This window comes from Cryptomeria japonica, chromosome 6 (genome assembly GCF_030272615.1).
Source record: "Cryptomeria japonica chromosome 6, Sugi_1.0, whole genome shotgun sequence".
Taxonomy (NCBI): Eukaryota; Viridiplantae; Streptophyta; class Pinopsida; order Cupressales; family Cupressaceae; genus Cryptomeria; species Cryptomeria japonica.
Genome location: NC_081410.1, coordinates 267,740,906 through 267,758,509, shown reverse-complemented (window position 1 = coordinate 267,758,509; position 17,604 = coordinate 267,740,906).

Here is a 17,604-nt window from a genome sequence, read left to right as displayed (position 1 = left end):
AAATTTTGGGCATGACATTTTGGTATCAGAGCAAGGTTTCCACACTAGGAACCTTACTCCACTTACGTTTTGCCTTAGAATATTTAAATTTTTTTGTTAAATTGATTTTATCAGACTTTTGAATTTAATTGAATTAATATTATTCTAAAAGAAATTAATTAATTGTTTTGCCTTATTTTCCTCTTAGGATGCCTCTGACGATGCGACAAGCTCGCAAGCGCGGACAGGGTCCTAGACGTGTGCGCATAGCACGCGAAGAGGTAGAGAGGGAGGCATCGGTTCCAGAGGAGAACCCAGGAGCACCTCCCGAATAGCCAAATGAACCTAACCGAGACCTCTTAGCAGCCATTCAGAATCTTATTGGCATAGTTTAGGAAAGGATCCCAGCAGAGAACACTCAGGTTAGGAGTCATGACTCTGGGAGTCATAGATCTGTTGATAGAGAACGAAGCAGGAGCCCAGCTCTAATTCCTGTAGAGAGTCAGGGTGGTAATGAGCCAGAGTCTATGCATATGCCAGGACCACCTCCAGCGGTGGAACCAGTTTATTTTGAGAGAGCTCGTCGAGATCCAAGGAATCTCATCAGGGAGGTCATGCACCTCCAACCACCATCCTTCGGAGGTTCTATAGATGGAGTAGAGGCCAAGGCATGGCTTCTGAGTCTTGAGAGGTGCTTTACATTGCGTTCTTACGAGAGCAACTTGAAAGCACATGTTGCAGTTCATCTTCTAAGAGGGACAGCCTCCACTTGGTGGAGACAGGAAGAGTACAAATGCGGATTAGTTCCTGATACTATCACTTGGTAGATATTCACAGAGAGGTTTCATGAGAGGTACCTATCAGAACACTTCAGGTAGCATCGTATAGATGAATTTCATGATCTCCAACAAAAAGGCTTGTTAGTAACCCAGTATGAGAGTAAATTCTTTGAGTTGTTGCCTTATGTAAATTATCTAAAGGATGAGAAACTTCTTGTAAACCGCTTCATCAGGGTATTAAATGCCAGTATAGTCAGGCCTGTTAGGATGTCCGCTCCAAAGAGCCTTCAGGTTGCTGTAGAGAACGCACTGATTGCCGAGGAAATTCAGGTCAGACCACAGGACAATAGGGATCGATTTCAGAATCAAAATCCTGCACCTCAGACGTATGGATTCCAAAAACCACATTGGAAAGGAAACAACCGAAATTCTCAGGGGTTCTCCAAACCCCCTCCTCCACAACAGACACCACAGAACCAGAGGCAGAAGCCTCCATAGTATCAGCAGGGCTCCAAGCCCAAACAGTGGCAGACTCAGGGACAGAAACGTGATCAGAGAGCACAGGGGCAATACACACAGCCGGCGGGGACTCAGCAGTCCTCCAGGGGTGGGTACAGCGGATCCAGTAGGACAGGAGGTCAGGCATTCTCTAGGCCTCAAGGTGCCCAGTTTCAAGCATGGGGTGCTTGCTTTACGTGTGGAGCCATGGGGCATATGGTGAGGGATTTCCCTCAGGGACAGGTGGCAGGGAGTCAGCGGATGGCCGCTTCAGAGCCGACAGTTGGTGATATGGGCAGGTCCCATAGAGTATTCGCAGCGGTTGACAACCGCCAGGCTGAGCATCAAGCCATGGTTATCGAATCTTCAGGTATAATCAAAGGTAACAATGTATCTATTTTGTTTGATTCAGGAGCTACTGACTCCTTTATATCTCCATTGGTTGTGGAGCGTTGCGGGCTAGTGGCAACTAGACAGGGTGTCAGTTGGGAAGTGGAATTAGCTTCAGGGGCTAGAGTGTCAGTGGAATCAGAGGTTAGGGCATATCAGTTGCAGATTGGCAAGACCACCAGTTTAGTAGACCTTAGAGTGACTCCACTTGGATCTTACAGAATTGTACTTGGCATGGATTGGCTTTATGCCCACGGAGCCAAGATGGATTGCCGCCTGAAAAGGATCGAGTGTGTGGATGATCATGGTTTGCCCATAGTTATCACTGGGATTTAGAGGCCCGTGTCTCTTCGTATGATCTTTGCAATGCAGCTTAACTATAGTTTTTCTTAAATAATATAATGTGTTGTCATAAATACTTTGGGAATATAATCTTTGGAGTGGTCAACATATGTTTGACCCGAAAATAAACTTCAGAGGGGTTTAAAATGGGTTAAATGAACACCTAGGGGTAGTTTAATAGGGTTTCCTAAAGCCCATAAGGTATACCTAGGGGTTAGGGGTAATTTTAGGCAAGTTTCTACTTTTAAATGATCTTTTTGACGCTTTAAAAATTGGCTTTTTTGAGTTGTGCGAAAATTGAAAATTAGAAGTTTAAATCTAATTGAGATTTTTCCTATTCGAATGAGAGTCTTTTTGCATTCTGCTTTTCTTTCCTTTTTGGTTTTTAGAAACTTGTGAGAACTCAGGGAATGAGCTTCTTAAGCAAGATTTTGAGAATTTGAGGGTAATCACCCACTCTCCATTTTTGGAGACGAGAAATTTTGAAATGAAAAAAGAATAGTTTTGGAATAGAAATTTTAACTAAGGGTATAAGAAGAAGAATCGTGGATTGGGCAGCTCTTCCTCAAATAATATACTACCATTGGGCAGATTAAGGTTGGTTTGATTTTTCTTTAAAAATGTCTGTTATCTTGTATAAGTTTGAGTGTATGATTGGTGAAGAAATATGAGCTTCTTGAATAGTTTGTTTAGAATTTCATTTGAAAATTTTGCATTATGTTTTGTTGTGCTTTGGGAGTTTTCTCAAGACCTCTTACTCTTGGGAGAGAGGAGGATCTTGTGGGTGGTAGCAGTGACAACCCTCGAGTGAGAGACTCTCATTTGAGAGCGATCACAAGGGATCTTTGTGTGACCCTTGCTGCATGGCCTTTTTGTGCAATGGGGGTCATAAGGAGGGTTATAAGGCTAGAATGCCTTTGGGGGCCATAAGGAATAAGGGGTTGAGATTCTTGATATATTTATTGTGCCATGAGGTGGCTACTTGTTTTTCCATACTTGCAGTTCTCCTCAGGGTATTGGTCCACTACCACCCTTAAAAAAAGTAATCACCAAAGTGTGGTGCTGTGAAGCCAAGTTGGGAGTGTGTCTGAAAATCTGTATGTATTTTGCCTTCTATGTGGTTGCCTGTTTGTTACCTGTCTAGGACTTGGTTCTCCGAGCTCGGGGGTGGCTACCAGTTAGCCTAGGCTGGGAGGTGAGCACTCCGTGGTCATATTTGTGTTTCTATTATGTAGGAATACCAGGAGAAAAGACTAGGAAAAGTGAAAGGTTGCAGCAGAATATTGTTGAAAGAATTTCAAATTTATTGCAGTTATTAGTTTTAAAATTTGATAAGAGAAATACATCCTCATTCATAGAAATGAGAGGCAAGTTGTAATTTTGGAAACAGACATGAGATCTATGGTTGTAGTTAAATAAAGAAACATCTTGTAGATTTGAGAATATCGTCAAAGTTGTAAAGAGCTAGATAAGCTTCTATTTTCAAAAAAAAAAGAAAAGAATTGCTTTTTGATTTACATGCAATAGTTTTTTGTTTTTTTTAGTATTAGAATCAGTTTATTTAAATTTAGGTTCTTCTCTTTAGCTAAAAATCTATCTCCTTGTTAATTGCAGAAAAACATGAATTGCACTTGCTGTTATCATGTAAATAAAATTAGTTGTTTTATTAGTTGAGAAATCCATAAATGTATTTGTTTCAGAAAAGTATAAAGTTTTCCTAAAATAGTATTTCTTAAGTATTTCTCTTTTTTTTTTTTTAAATATAAGTCTTAGAATTCTGTTTCCTGCATACCCATAGATTTCAATATTTAGATTTCGATATTGTTCTAGAAATAAATATTTATCCATTAAAACAAGCGAAATCCATTATTTCTTTTCCTACAATGGTTTATCAAAATCTTTCATGATTATGATGTTAGTTTAAGAAAAAGAAATTAAATCTATTAGTCATAAATATATATTTATATATATCTATATGCATGTAAAAATTCATGGATATACATATATATATGTTTTTATACAAGCATGCCATATAAATACCCTGCAAAAGGAATGAAATGGAAACCTAAGTTTATTTACCATATATATATATTTATATATATATATATATATATATATACTTTGTTACTTCTTTTGTTCCTTTTAAAAAAAACTTGCATGTAAAATTAGCCTTGAAAAAAATATATATATATTTTAATGTATATATATATATATTATAAATATAAAAAGAAAATTTAAAAAAAAAATTAGCAAAAAAAAATAAAGGGGCCGAAGCCACTGTGCATCGCACAGTGAACGGCGGAGTCGTGCACTGTGCAAGGCACAATGGGCGGTGACGCCACACACTGTGCAGTGCACAGTGAACGGCAGGGCCGCACACTGTGCGCTGCACAGTGGGCGGCAAGGGCCGAACACTGTGTAGTGCACAGTGGGCGGCCATGGCCGCGCCGCCACCGGTAACCCTCGCCTTTCCTTGTGTTCACCCTTCGCCATGCTATCTCTCTCTCAGTTCGGCCCTGCAATGCGGGGTTTGAACAAAACAAAAATATATATATCAAACCCTAGCCCGGGTAGGGCTAGGGCAATAAAAATAATAATAATAAAATAGACTGTAAAATTCTTGTTTATAAATAAAAATAAAAAAATAAAATAAAAACAATCCTAAATAGGGATTACATGAGAATTTGTTTTTTTTTAAGTTGAGGAAAATCTATATTTTAGATTAGATAGGGTTTTCAATTTAGATGGACTTGGAAATTTAAATCCCAATTAATTATTTTATTAAATTAACTAATTGTGAAGCCTTGATTAAATAGAAAAGAAATAGGGGAAATTAATTTCTCGAAAACTAAATTGGATTTTGGAAAGATAATTTTCCTCCTCGAATAATGTCATTTAGAAAATTAAGTTGACACTTTAATCCATTAATTTAATTAATGATTTAAAATGAAATTTAGTCAATATAGCTTTATGGAAGATCAATTCTTATCTTCATCAACCCATTTAAATGAGTTTAAATAAATTAGACTATCGACTTTATTTGATGAGAAAACAAATTAAAACATTTAGTTTCCGCAAATGAATTTTAATTAAGTTTCGATACTTAGTTAGTATCAAGAAATTGTTTGAACTTTGTTATGACCAACATGTTTCAACATGTTGTGAAAGCAAACTTTGTTAATTAACTAGTTGTTTTAAAAAAAAAATTCATTATGTTTTTGCCCTAAATTTTGGGCATGACAGCAATATCCATTAAAAGTACTAGGCTTATATCCTTCATATGCATTAGATCTATATCCATCATAAGTACATGATCTACTTCTACAAACACTAGCAATATGACCTACCTTATGATAGTTAAAACATACTGGTTTGTAGGTTCTCTTACTAGTGTTCTTCTTTTTGGTCTTTGGTGCAGATTTCACTTCATGCATAGTGTCCTTGGTACTAGATGGGTCTCTTTTTTCAAAAGGTTATGTATCGCAATCCATGTGTATCTTTGTTATTTCTTTGTATCTGAATCTTCTCATCAATCATAGCATTGCTCTTGTTGAATTTAGCTAGTATCTCATTTGCATCTGCCAACTCCTTGGTAAGTTCCTCATTCTTCTTTGTAATAATTTCTCTAAGAGACATAGCCATGTCTAGATCAGCTTGTATTTCCTTTTTTCTTCTTTTTCCTCATGAAGGTGTACATGCAAGGTACTAATCTCTTAGTTCAACTTTAAGATCTCGTGATCCTTATCTTTTATTATGTGTTTAGTTGTCCTTCCAACTCTTGGCTCATCCTGATGGTAAGGGCTTCCATCTCTCTCCTTAGATTTGTCTTATCATCATTCAAATTCTCTACCTCATTTACCAAGGCATCAATGTTTGCTTCATCAGATGAACAATTTTTAGTGAGTTTCATCAACTACTTAGCCAACTCTCTTCTCTTAACCAATAAAGCCTTGTATTTAACCTTTAGTTCATCATAGGCTTCTTCAAATTTTGCAAGCCTTTGTGAAATCTCTCATTTACTCATTGAACCTTCCCCCATATTAGCCTTAAGGATCATTGCCTCAAGCCATTAAGCTTCTACACAAATAGGAGTTGATGCTCTGATACCAATTATTATTGTGAGGATCCGATTATTACTGAGAGGAGGGGTGAATCAGTAATAGCAATAAACTGAAATCTTTTATCAATATGAAAATACTTTTCAAAAACAATTCTTAACCAGTACCGGTAACTACTTAATCAAACACTTAAAGCAGATTTACAAAACTACTCATCCATGTGTTCATCATCATGTAAGCAATGTAATGATATCAAATCCACACATAAACAAATCAACCACCATATGAACACTGAGATTTTTCACATGGAAACCCAAATGGGAAAAACCACGATGGGAATTGGTACCCACAAAATTTTAACTCTTTTAGAATGCGCTCTGTTAAAGGCCTAGCCCAGTTAGGAACTTTACAATAATGCCCGATTAAGAGAAGACAATGTTAGGAGTCACCCAGTGAAGGGATTTTAACCGCAGCCCTATTAGGAGCTATACCCTGTTAGGAGTAACCTTGCTAAAGGATTTAAACTCAAGTTAATGAGCTTCCCAGTGGAGGGATTTACAATATTAGGCTTGTCAGGATCTACTCAATTAAGGTATTTTAATACTGTTGTAACTATTAGGGAACAATAGGTAAACGATCTGATCAATGAACTCTCTTCTTGCTAGTACAGATCCATTTCAACTCCAATCTGCTTCGCACATGTAGACATCTCAATTTGGTTCGGCACACTCTCCTTCTCTAATCATCGACACAAAATCTCTTCTCAAACTTGACCTAAATACACTTCTCAACTAGGTTGGTTACATAACCCTAAGTTACAATGAATTTATATCATAGATCAGCAGATCATTGAAAATCATTATAAATAATCATACAGATCATTACAACAAATTTCGTGATAATTATAGTTGTTGAATGATCATAACACATCACTGCACATTGATTTGATAAGTTGTCAAACCCTTATCACATTCTGCTAAGAACTTCACTATTTACCAAGAAATTCACTCCTTGATCATGCGCAAACAACATCTTATCACTTCACATGGATTCTGACACGTCACCACTAAGATAAGATCATGAAAAGATTCATCGCCAAACATAAAACATCATCGGTTAAAGATCTTGTTACCGGTTCTTGAACCCTACACTAAATATAAAACAGTCAATTACAAACATGACTTCCGATTCTCCAAACATGATGTGTTTTAATTCATAGACTCATTATAATGTCATAAGCATACATTCCAAACCGCAACACCTAACTCAACATGGATCTCTACCGCAACCATCACCTTCTTTGTTCCTGCTTACCTGTTGACTACTACTTAGCAATTTCATTATCCAACTTAATTCATTTTTGATTAGGCTATACTTAGATAACTTAGATGATATACCAAACATAAACAAACATGGTTTCCATCAATGACAACACAAATAACTGATCATAAATCATAATATCATAGTTATATCATCACCAACATTCCATCAATATATCATCACCAATAGTCCATCAATATATAATCAACATCCTTTACCGGTACATCATCATCTCTATCGGTTATGCCAATATGTGAATATCTTCCTCCTAAGGGTAGACCTATTACTCTTCCTCAAGATGGACCCGTTGTCCTTCCTACACCTCACATTCCTCCTTTATATGGTATGGTTTATCCTCCTTCATCTTACAAAGAGAAGCGGTCGAGCTCTCCTATTGTCCAACCTAAAAGGCCTCAACCCATTCATCCTTCCCAAAAAGAAGAGCAGAATCTTATACTTGATGAACCTAAACCTCCTCAACTTTCAACTAAAACTAGAAGAAATTGTTGTGCAAGAGAACGTTGATGGAGACGACATGCTAGAGCTTGTGAAGTTGCTTCCCAAACCATTTCTTCTCCTAAAACACCAACTCTTGACATGATTCTATTTTCTCCTAAACAAGATGTTCAACCTAATTCTCCAAGATGCAAAATGCTTAAGACAAATGATGGCTTCAGTTCTATTCTTATTAAAGATCCTATTTTTATTAATCTGGATGAATAAATAGGTGAAAATGTTGTTAGTGGCCCTTGTTTGGAACTTGTGATAGCTCCATCTATTGTGCTTGATATGGCTCCTCTTGCATGTTTTCCACCTTCCTAAAATAATGATCAGCAAGATCAGGGGAAGGATGACATGCTTGATTAGCTTCATTAGCATCATAGATTCTCTTTCTCTCTCCTCTCTTCTTTGTTTGTGATCCTTCTTCTATTTTTTGTCCCTGGTGTTGTCTACTTGAGGATGATGCAAAGCATTGAAATATCTTTTGGTCTCTTCTATGTTGACTCAAAAGACAGATGTGTTCCCTTCTTCTATGGTGGTTTCCTTTCTTTAGGGAATGAGGAAAATTCTATGCATATATATATATATGATATACATGAGTTACCATAAAAAGCATACTGACTCCAGAGTTACATGAAGCCATCCTGTACTTTGTGTTTTGTGTTCATTATCCTTTGATTTTTCCTCTCTTGGGGGCTAAATTATTGCAATAGTGTGCTTGTCTTTTTGAGTGTATCCTACCTTAAATAAATTGCTCCTGGCAAGGCATGTGCAATCTCTTTAATGTGGGGCCATACACTCCACTCATTATTCTCTCTTTTGATACTTTAATTTACTTAGTGAACTTTGTCTTTGCTTTGTAATCATTGTTATTTTTATTTTCATGACTCATGGTAAGAGAACCTTACTAGTTGTAGTCACAGTTCTCTCTTTCTCTCTCTCATAATCTTCCCTTTTACCTTATCATTGAAGTCATAAGATCCTGAAGTCCACTGGGGGCTTGGTGTATCTTTCCTCTTTGACATGGTGAAAGTATTTCAATCTAAAATCCTTGTACTTTATCATGAGTATTTGTGTAAGTTCATACTCCCGCTAAAGTGGGGGCTAAATGTAGCATCCTAAAATTGTACCCCTTAAAAAAAATTATTGCATTTGGGTCTTTGCCTTAGTGTTTGCACCCCTTGGCCTGATCGGAGACTTGATTATGCTCATACAAGTCAAAAATATTATCTAACTCAAAATTCACTTCACATGCCACCTTTATCTTGCCCCAAAATAGGGTAGGACCAGGGCATGGCACCCTGGTCCTCCTTAATGGGGACCCAATTTTGACCCCTAACCCATCTCAAATTTCAGGGGTAAAAACCCTTCCATGTAGGCTCATGTCAAAAGATAAGTCAATTAATATCACAAGAAGGTATATAAAGAGGATTTCCCCTCTCATTTGATGATGAGATGAGATTAGATGACATTCAAGAGATCAAACATTCAAGCATTCAAGAGAAATTGCACATTTTTAGTCTTCCTTCAAGCTTTGGAGCAGCAATAGAGTCAAGATTTAAAGCATTGAAGAGGAGATCATCATTCTAATTCATGAAGTCCTAATTCCATGTGGAGGAAAGAAAAACTTCATTAGGAGGTATAAGTATTTCATTTTCAATCAATTCAACATCCCCTCAAAGAGGAGGATCTCTACTTTCAGTCATTTCAATTACATTATTTCAACCACTTGGTTAATTCCAAAACTGAGGTTTGACCTAAAGGCAAGCCCCTATTCCCAACACATTTCCCTTTTCTTTTGTGTGTAGAAAAACAAGTATGCAATTGTAACTCTTGGGATAAGCTTCAGACATAGAGATAGAAAAACCATTTTCGATGGTCAAAAATCTCGGAGGACAAAGAGGGGGCACCCTGGTCCCTGCACATGGTCCTAACTATTTTTGGCAGTTTTCGCAGAGCACCTTTGAATCATCTCATACTTCTCACATCCAGGTGCAAGATGAAATCCTAACTTTACAAATCACTTTTTTTTTTATATTTGGCTTCCTTTCTTACACTTAATCTCAATTCAACTAATCAACTTACAAAAGAGGGTCAAACACATTCCATTCCAATCAATCTACTCATAACACAATGATGAGCAGTGACTACCAAATCGGAACTGAGAGGGGGGGTGAATCAATACAGGTACAAAAACTTTTCCTGAACTGGTTTGACTGCAAATAGTGAACTTGACTGGCAATCACTAACACCGGTCATAAACCAAAATACTACCGGTTAAGCACAATGAGACTGTGAAATATATAAACCGGAAACACTTATCTTACCACACAACCTACACTCTCATTTCCATATTATCCTTGTGCATAAACAGGTAATCTATCATCAGAAATATAATAACTTGCTAGATCAACATGATTCACCTCTTGACAGAAATCAACAAAGCATCACATGAAAAAGACATCACATATGACACACATATTGTTCACATGGAAACCCAAATGGGAAAAACCATGGTGGAGATGAATACCCACAAGCTATTTTTGAACTCTTTAGAAGTCCGATCTATTAGAAGCCTAGTCCGATTAAAGACTATTACAATAGGTTTTGTTAGGAACCGATCCTGTTAGGGATCACCCAGTTAAGGGATGGCTACAATACCCAGTTAAGGGTTAAACCTTGTTAAGGGTTACCTTGTTAGAGGATTTTATGAACTCAATGGCTTTGAGTCACCCTGTTAAAGGATTTACAGCAAGCTGGTTAAAGCTACCCTGTTAAGGGATTTTCCAACTATTGAAGTGATTAGAGATCAATAGGTATTACAATGATCTAGTAATAGCACTAAATGCTAATGTAGACCCGCTTTAGTTCCTTTCTTCTACATACACACTCTGCAGGTATCAACCCTCTTATCTGGTCTGGCAAGAATCACGTATCTTTGCACTTAGATACACACACAACATTTGCCAACAACTTCAACATGAAACACAACATCAACCTTATAGGAAACAGATAGGTCGGTAACATAAACCCTAAACTCTAACCATTTAGGTTGAGCAATTCAGTCAGTTCAATCCTGACCATTGAACACTTTGCATTTGAATACAACGGTCTTGAACAGATCTCAAGAGATTCTCCATCATTTGTTCTTTGCCACTTCTTGGAGGTGATAACCCATCATAGGTTCTCCACAGTTTGCAGAGACTTCGGACATTCTCGAGGTAGATAGGATCAATCTCCTTCATGCAAGATCCTTCATGTGCATGAGACTGATGTGGAAACACGATCTGATCTCCATTACAATGCTAACTCATCACACAATGCCATCAGTTGAATCACACAGGCTCGAAACACTTCAACCGAAAACCCTGAAGCTGAGACTACCAACTGGTAGTCATACCATATTAAACCACTTCACCTTTAGCACATATACCGGTTCTCAACATTATACCGGTTCACTTTGCCAATTTCCTAACTTCAATAAACCTATTCACTCTTCATCATATTACTAGTTCACTCTTTCAGCATATTACCGATTCTCTCTTGAGCATATTACTAGTTCAATCTTTCAACATATTGACATCAATGACAACACAATATCATCATGTCAACATATTCTGCACATATGTGAACAATCTCCCCCTTTGGAATTGATGGCAATATACAAAGATATCTCTCTTTCTGCATCACATCTTCTCCTTAATATTGCAAATATCGTTTCCACTTCACATCTTCTCCCCCTTTGACAACAATGCCAAAGTGGAGGCCAGAGCTTCCCTGTTCCACTATGTTGCTCCCCTTGAGGAGTAGCATCCTTCAACAGATCAATCTTGAAAAGATATAGAAAAGTAAGATCTGACTGTTCTGGAGCACAAACCTTTAGATTACCTCTTGAAGGGGTAGCACCCCTAATTCACCTCTTAGATAGGTAAAGGTAGCCTTCGGTAGAGGCTTGGTGAATATCTCTGCTAACTGCTCCTTACTAGAAACATGTTCCAATACCACCTCTTTGTTCTGAACCTTTTCCCTCAAGAAATGATACTTGAGTTCAAAGTGCTTGGTTCTAGCATGTAAAAATGGATTCTTGGAAATGTTAATTGCACTTGTATTGTCACAAAATATACTTACTGGTTCATATACAAGAAATTTGAAGCCATTCAATACATGCTTCATCCAAATAGTCTGGGTGCAGTTCATAAAAGCTGCAACATACTCTGCTTCTGTTGTAGACTGAGAGATACAACTCTACTTTTTACTCATCCATGAGACCAGTCTACCACCAAGAAAGAATGAACCAGCGGTTGTGCTCTTCCGGTCATCCACATTACCAGCCCAATCAGCATCTATGAACACTTTCAGATTAAAATCATCATTGTATGGATACCATAATCCATAGTCAATAGTTCCCTTTAGATATCTAAGAATCCACTTGACTACTACCAAGTGAGATTCTCTTGGGCTTTGTTGAAACTGAGCAGTAATACCCACTGCATGTGCAATGTCCAATTTGCTATGTACTACATAATGCAACTTACCAATCATTGATCAGTATTCCTTCTCATTTACCAATGCTGGGTCATCCTCTTTTGATAGTTCACAACTGGTCACCATTGGTGTACCAACCGGTTTGTTGTCTTCCATGCCAAAAGTCTTCAACACCTCTTTGACATACTTGGACTGAGTAATAAAGATTCCATCTTTCATTTGTTGAATCTACAGTCCAATGAAGAACTTAATCTCCCCTATGAGTGGCATCTCAAACTCCTTTTTCATCTCATCTGCAAAGTCATGACTCATCTTGTCATCTCAACCAAATATTGTCATCAACAAATACTTCATAGATCAGAATCTGATCTCCTTCTAATTTCAAGTAGATATTGCTATCTTCACTTGTTCTTTCAAATCCAATCTTCACAATATGGGAGTGCAAGCATTCATATCATGCTCTAGGTGCCTGCTTCAAACCATACAAGGCTTTATGTAGCCTACACACCATGTCACTGTCTTTAGATAGGGCAAACCCATCTAGTTTCTCTATATACACCTCCTCTTCAACTATTCCATTTAGAAATGCAGATTTTACATCCATTTGGTATACCTTGAATCCTTTAAAAGCTGCATATGCAAGAAGCATACGAACTCCTTCCAATCTTGCTACTGGAGCAAAGGTTTCTCCATAGTCTTCTCCTTCTTCTTGGGCATATCCTTTACATACTAGTTTGGCTTTGTTCCTTACCACTGTGCCATCCTCCTTTAGTTTATTTCTGAAGACCCATTTGGTTCCAATGAAATTTTTATGCTCTGGTCTGGGTACCAAAGACCATGTACCATTCTTCTCTATCTGATCAAGTTCCTCTTCCATTGCCTTGATTCAGTCTTCATCTTTATGTGCCTCTTTGAATGATTTAGGCTCAAATTCAGATATCATACATGAGTTTTCTCTGACCTTTCTTCTTGTAAGAATTCTTGCATCCTTGTCTCCTATGATCTGCTTTGGATCATGATTGAGTTTTACATACCTAGGAATATTCTTAACAGATTCCTCTTGCTTTTCTTCTTCATCCTCATCTTCATCAGCATCAACATCCACCGATGTAGGAGCACAATTACTGGTACTGGGCTGATTTGCAACCGGTTCCCAAAAGTTTACTACCGGTTCATCTCCTACACGCACACTTCTAGTTTCCTCAGGTTTCTCAGAGTTTTCATCAACCCTAACATTGATGCTTTCAACAATTCTCTGAGTCCTATTGTTGAAACATTTGAGAGCTTTGCTCTTTGTGGAATACCCTAGGAATATTCCCTCATCACATTTAGCATCAAAATTGCTCTGATGTTCACTCCTCTTGATATAACAATTACTACCAAACACTCTAAAGTAGCTTACCACTGGTATCTTACTGGTCCAGTACTCATAAGGAATCTTATCCTTTCCTTTCTTGATGAGTACCCGGTTCATTGTGTAGACTGCAGTGCTCACCACTTCTCTCCAAAAGGTGTGAGCAACCTTTCCTTTGATTAACATGGTTCTAGCCACTTCAACCATAGTCTGGTTGTTCCTCTCTACTAAGCCACTCTGATGTGGAGTCCAGGAGGCAAACAGTTGCCTCTTGATGCCATTCTCTTCATAGTATTTGTTGAATTCACCGGAAGTGAATTCTCCTCCTTGATTAGTTCTAAGGCATTTGATTCTTCTACCGCTTTCCTTTTCTACTAGTGCTCTGAAAGGTTTGAACTTTCCAAAGGATTCAGACTTATCCTTCAAGAATGTGACCCACATCATTATTGAGAAATCATCTATAAGAATCATAAAATACCTATCTCCCTACACACTCCTAGTTTTCATAGGACCACACAAATCATTATGCACAAGATCAAGTAAATTGTCTACAGTGAAAGATTTACCTTTGAAGGTTGAGGAAGACATTTGCCCCAGTTGACACTCTCTGCACAGAGGATTTTTAGGTTTGCTCAGCATCGATAGTCCTCTAACTACCTTGATCTTACTAGTCTTCACAATGTTATCAAAGTTTACATGGCAGAGTCTACTTTGCCATATCTAGCTATCATCAAACCTAGCCATAAGACATGTACTTATATTTGCATTCAACTGAAATAGGTTACCTTTGGTCTGCATACCGATGACCATCAGTTCACCATTATTTCCTTTGATTTTGCACACTCCATTTTTTAATTCTAGAGTGAGTCCACTATCATTCAACTAGGCAACACTCAATAGGTTGTGTCTGAGACCTTCCACCCAATACACATTGTCAGCATTGCTCTTTCCATTTAGAGAGATGGACCCTTTGCCTTTGACCATACATGGTGCATCATTACCAAAATGAACCACACCTCCATCATACTCTTCCAGAGAAAGAAACTTACTCCAGTCACCAGTCATATGGTGAGAACAACCACTGTCAATAATCCACTCATTGGAATTATCAAAGAAGGAGACAAGAGCCTTCTTGTCTGACATATCTTCCTTGACAGCTACAAACACAATATCCTCATTTTCTTCATCTTCTGATTCCTCATCAGTGACACCTTCATCAACTACTACAAAACAGTTTCTCTAGTTTCCTCCTTTGAACTTCTTGAACTTTTTTGGTTTTTCCTTGCTATCACCATTAGGACAGTCTACAACAATGTATCCTATCTGGTTACAAGAGAAGCATTTCAAAGGAAGCTTACCTCTGTATTTACCGGTTCCCTTAGGAAGTCTCTTGGCAAGAAGAGCTTAAAATTACATCAGGATCTTCTCATCATCCATTTCTCTGCTCTGTCTTGGGTCACCACTGGTACTAGCTTCTTTGCCTTTCCTAGATGGTGCAGTAGATGCTCTAAAGGTTGATTCAATCTTCTGAACGCTGCCATCAAAACTATTTAGCTCATAGGCTATCAACTTTGCGATGATGGAGTCTAGGGACACCTTAGTCTTGTCTATTGACCTCAACTCCTGAATAGCAGCAACCCTTATTGCATAGACCGGTAATAAGGATCTCAAAACTTTGCTAACAATAGTGGAATCTTCCATTTTACCACCTGCACTCTTGATATCTCCAACAACAGTTTTGATTATTATTCCATATTGTTGAATGGTCTCTCCTTCAACCATCCGCATGTCTTCAAACTTTCCTCTAAGGCTTTCTTCCTTAGCTTGTTTCACATGCTCATCACCACCATAGATGTTCTCAAGAGTATCCCATACTTCTTTGGGATTCTCTTTGTCCTGAACATCAATAAACTCAATGTCAAATAAACTATTGATTAGGGCTTCCATGACTTGCCCATTCTCTTGAATCTCTCTCTTTTGGTCATCGGTGAGAGTACCATTAGGGATAACATAAACATTGTCAACATAGCTCCAATGTTGAGCACCCATGCTTCTGATGTATATCTTCATTCTTTCCTTCCATATTTTAAATTTATCTCTATTGAACTTTGGACCTTCCCTCTTCATCATTACAATAGGATCTTTCCCTCAAGCAGTTAAGCTTACAACACAGAGGACCTGGAGGATGCTCTGATACCAATTGATAACACAATGATGAATAGTGAGTACCAAACCGATACTGAGAGGGGGGGGTGAATCAGTACAGGTACAAAAACTTTTCCTGAACTGGTTTGACTGCAAACAGTGAACTTGACTGGCAATCACTAACACTAGTCATAAACCAAAATACTACCGGTTAAGCACAATGAGACTGTGAAAGATATAAACTGGAAACACTTATCTCACCACACAACCTACACTCTCATTTCTACATTATCCTTGTGCATAAACAAGTAATATATCATCAGAAATATAATAACTTGCTAGATCAACATGATTCACCTCTTGACAGAAATCAACAAAGCATCACATGAAAAATACATCACATATAACACATATTTTTCACATGGAAACCCAACTGGTAAAAACCATGGTGGGGATGAATACCCACAAGCTGTTTTTGAACTCTTTAGAAGTCCGCTCTATTAGAAGCCTAGTCTGGTTAAAGACTGTTACAACAGGTTCTGTTAGGAACCAATCCTGTTAGGGATCACCCGGTTAAGGGATGGCTAGAATACCCGGTTAAGGGTTACCTTGTTAGAGGATTTTATTAACTCAATGACTTTGAGTCACGCTGTTAAAGCATTTACAGCAAGCTAGTTAAAGCTACCCTGTTAAGGGATTTTCCAACTATTGAAGTGTTTAGAGATCAATAGGTATTACAATGATCTGGTAATAGCACTCAATGCCAATGCAGACCTGCTTTAGTTCCTTTCTTCTTCATACACACTCTGTAGGTATCAACCCTCTTATCTGGTCTGGCAAGAATCACATATCTTTGCACTTAGATACACACACAACATTTGCCAACAACTTCGACATGAAACATAACATCGGCCTTATAGGAAACAGATAGGTCAGTAACATAAACCCTAAACCCTAAACATTTAGGTTGAGAAATTCAGTTGGTTCAATCCTGACCATTGAACACTTTACATTTGAATACAATGGTCTTGAATAGATCTCAAGACATTCTCCATCGTTCGTTCTTCACCACTTCTTGGAGGCGATAACCCATCACAGGTTCTCCACCGTTTGCAGAGACTTCGCACATTCCCGAGGTAGATAGGATCAATCTCCTTCTTGCAAGATCCTTCACGTTCATGAGACTGATGTGGCAACATGATCTGATCTCCATTACAATGCTAACTCATCACACAATGCCATCGGTTGAATCACATAGGCTCAAAACACTTCAACCGGAAACCTTGAAGCTAAGACTACCAACCGCTAGTCATACCATATTAAACCGCTTCACCTTTAGCACATATACCAGTTCTCAACATTATACCGGTTCACTTTGCTAGTTGCTTAACTTCAATAAACCTGTTCACTTTTCATCATATTGTCGGTTCACTCTTTCAGCATATTACCGGTTCTCTCTTGAGCATATTACAGGTTCATTCTTTCAACATATCAACATCAATGACAATACAATATCATCATGTCAACATATTTTGCACATATGCCAACATCTACTTAGTATTCAGTCCTAATCTGATTAGTGACTGAATCTAGTAGATTACCACCCTCTTTTGAATGTAAAATCCTGCAAGTAAAAATTCGGCTTAGTGATTTCTCCCTTCCACGTGGTGAATTTGCTAAGCCCAAAATTTTCCGCTTTACAAGAATGAAAGTTTTCTATGAGGGAAAATTACCATGTCAATTAGATCAAGAG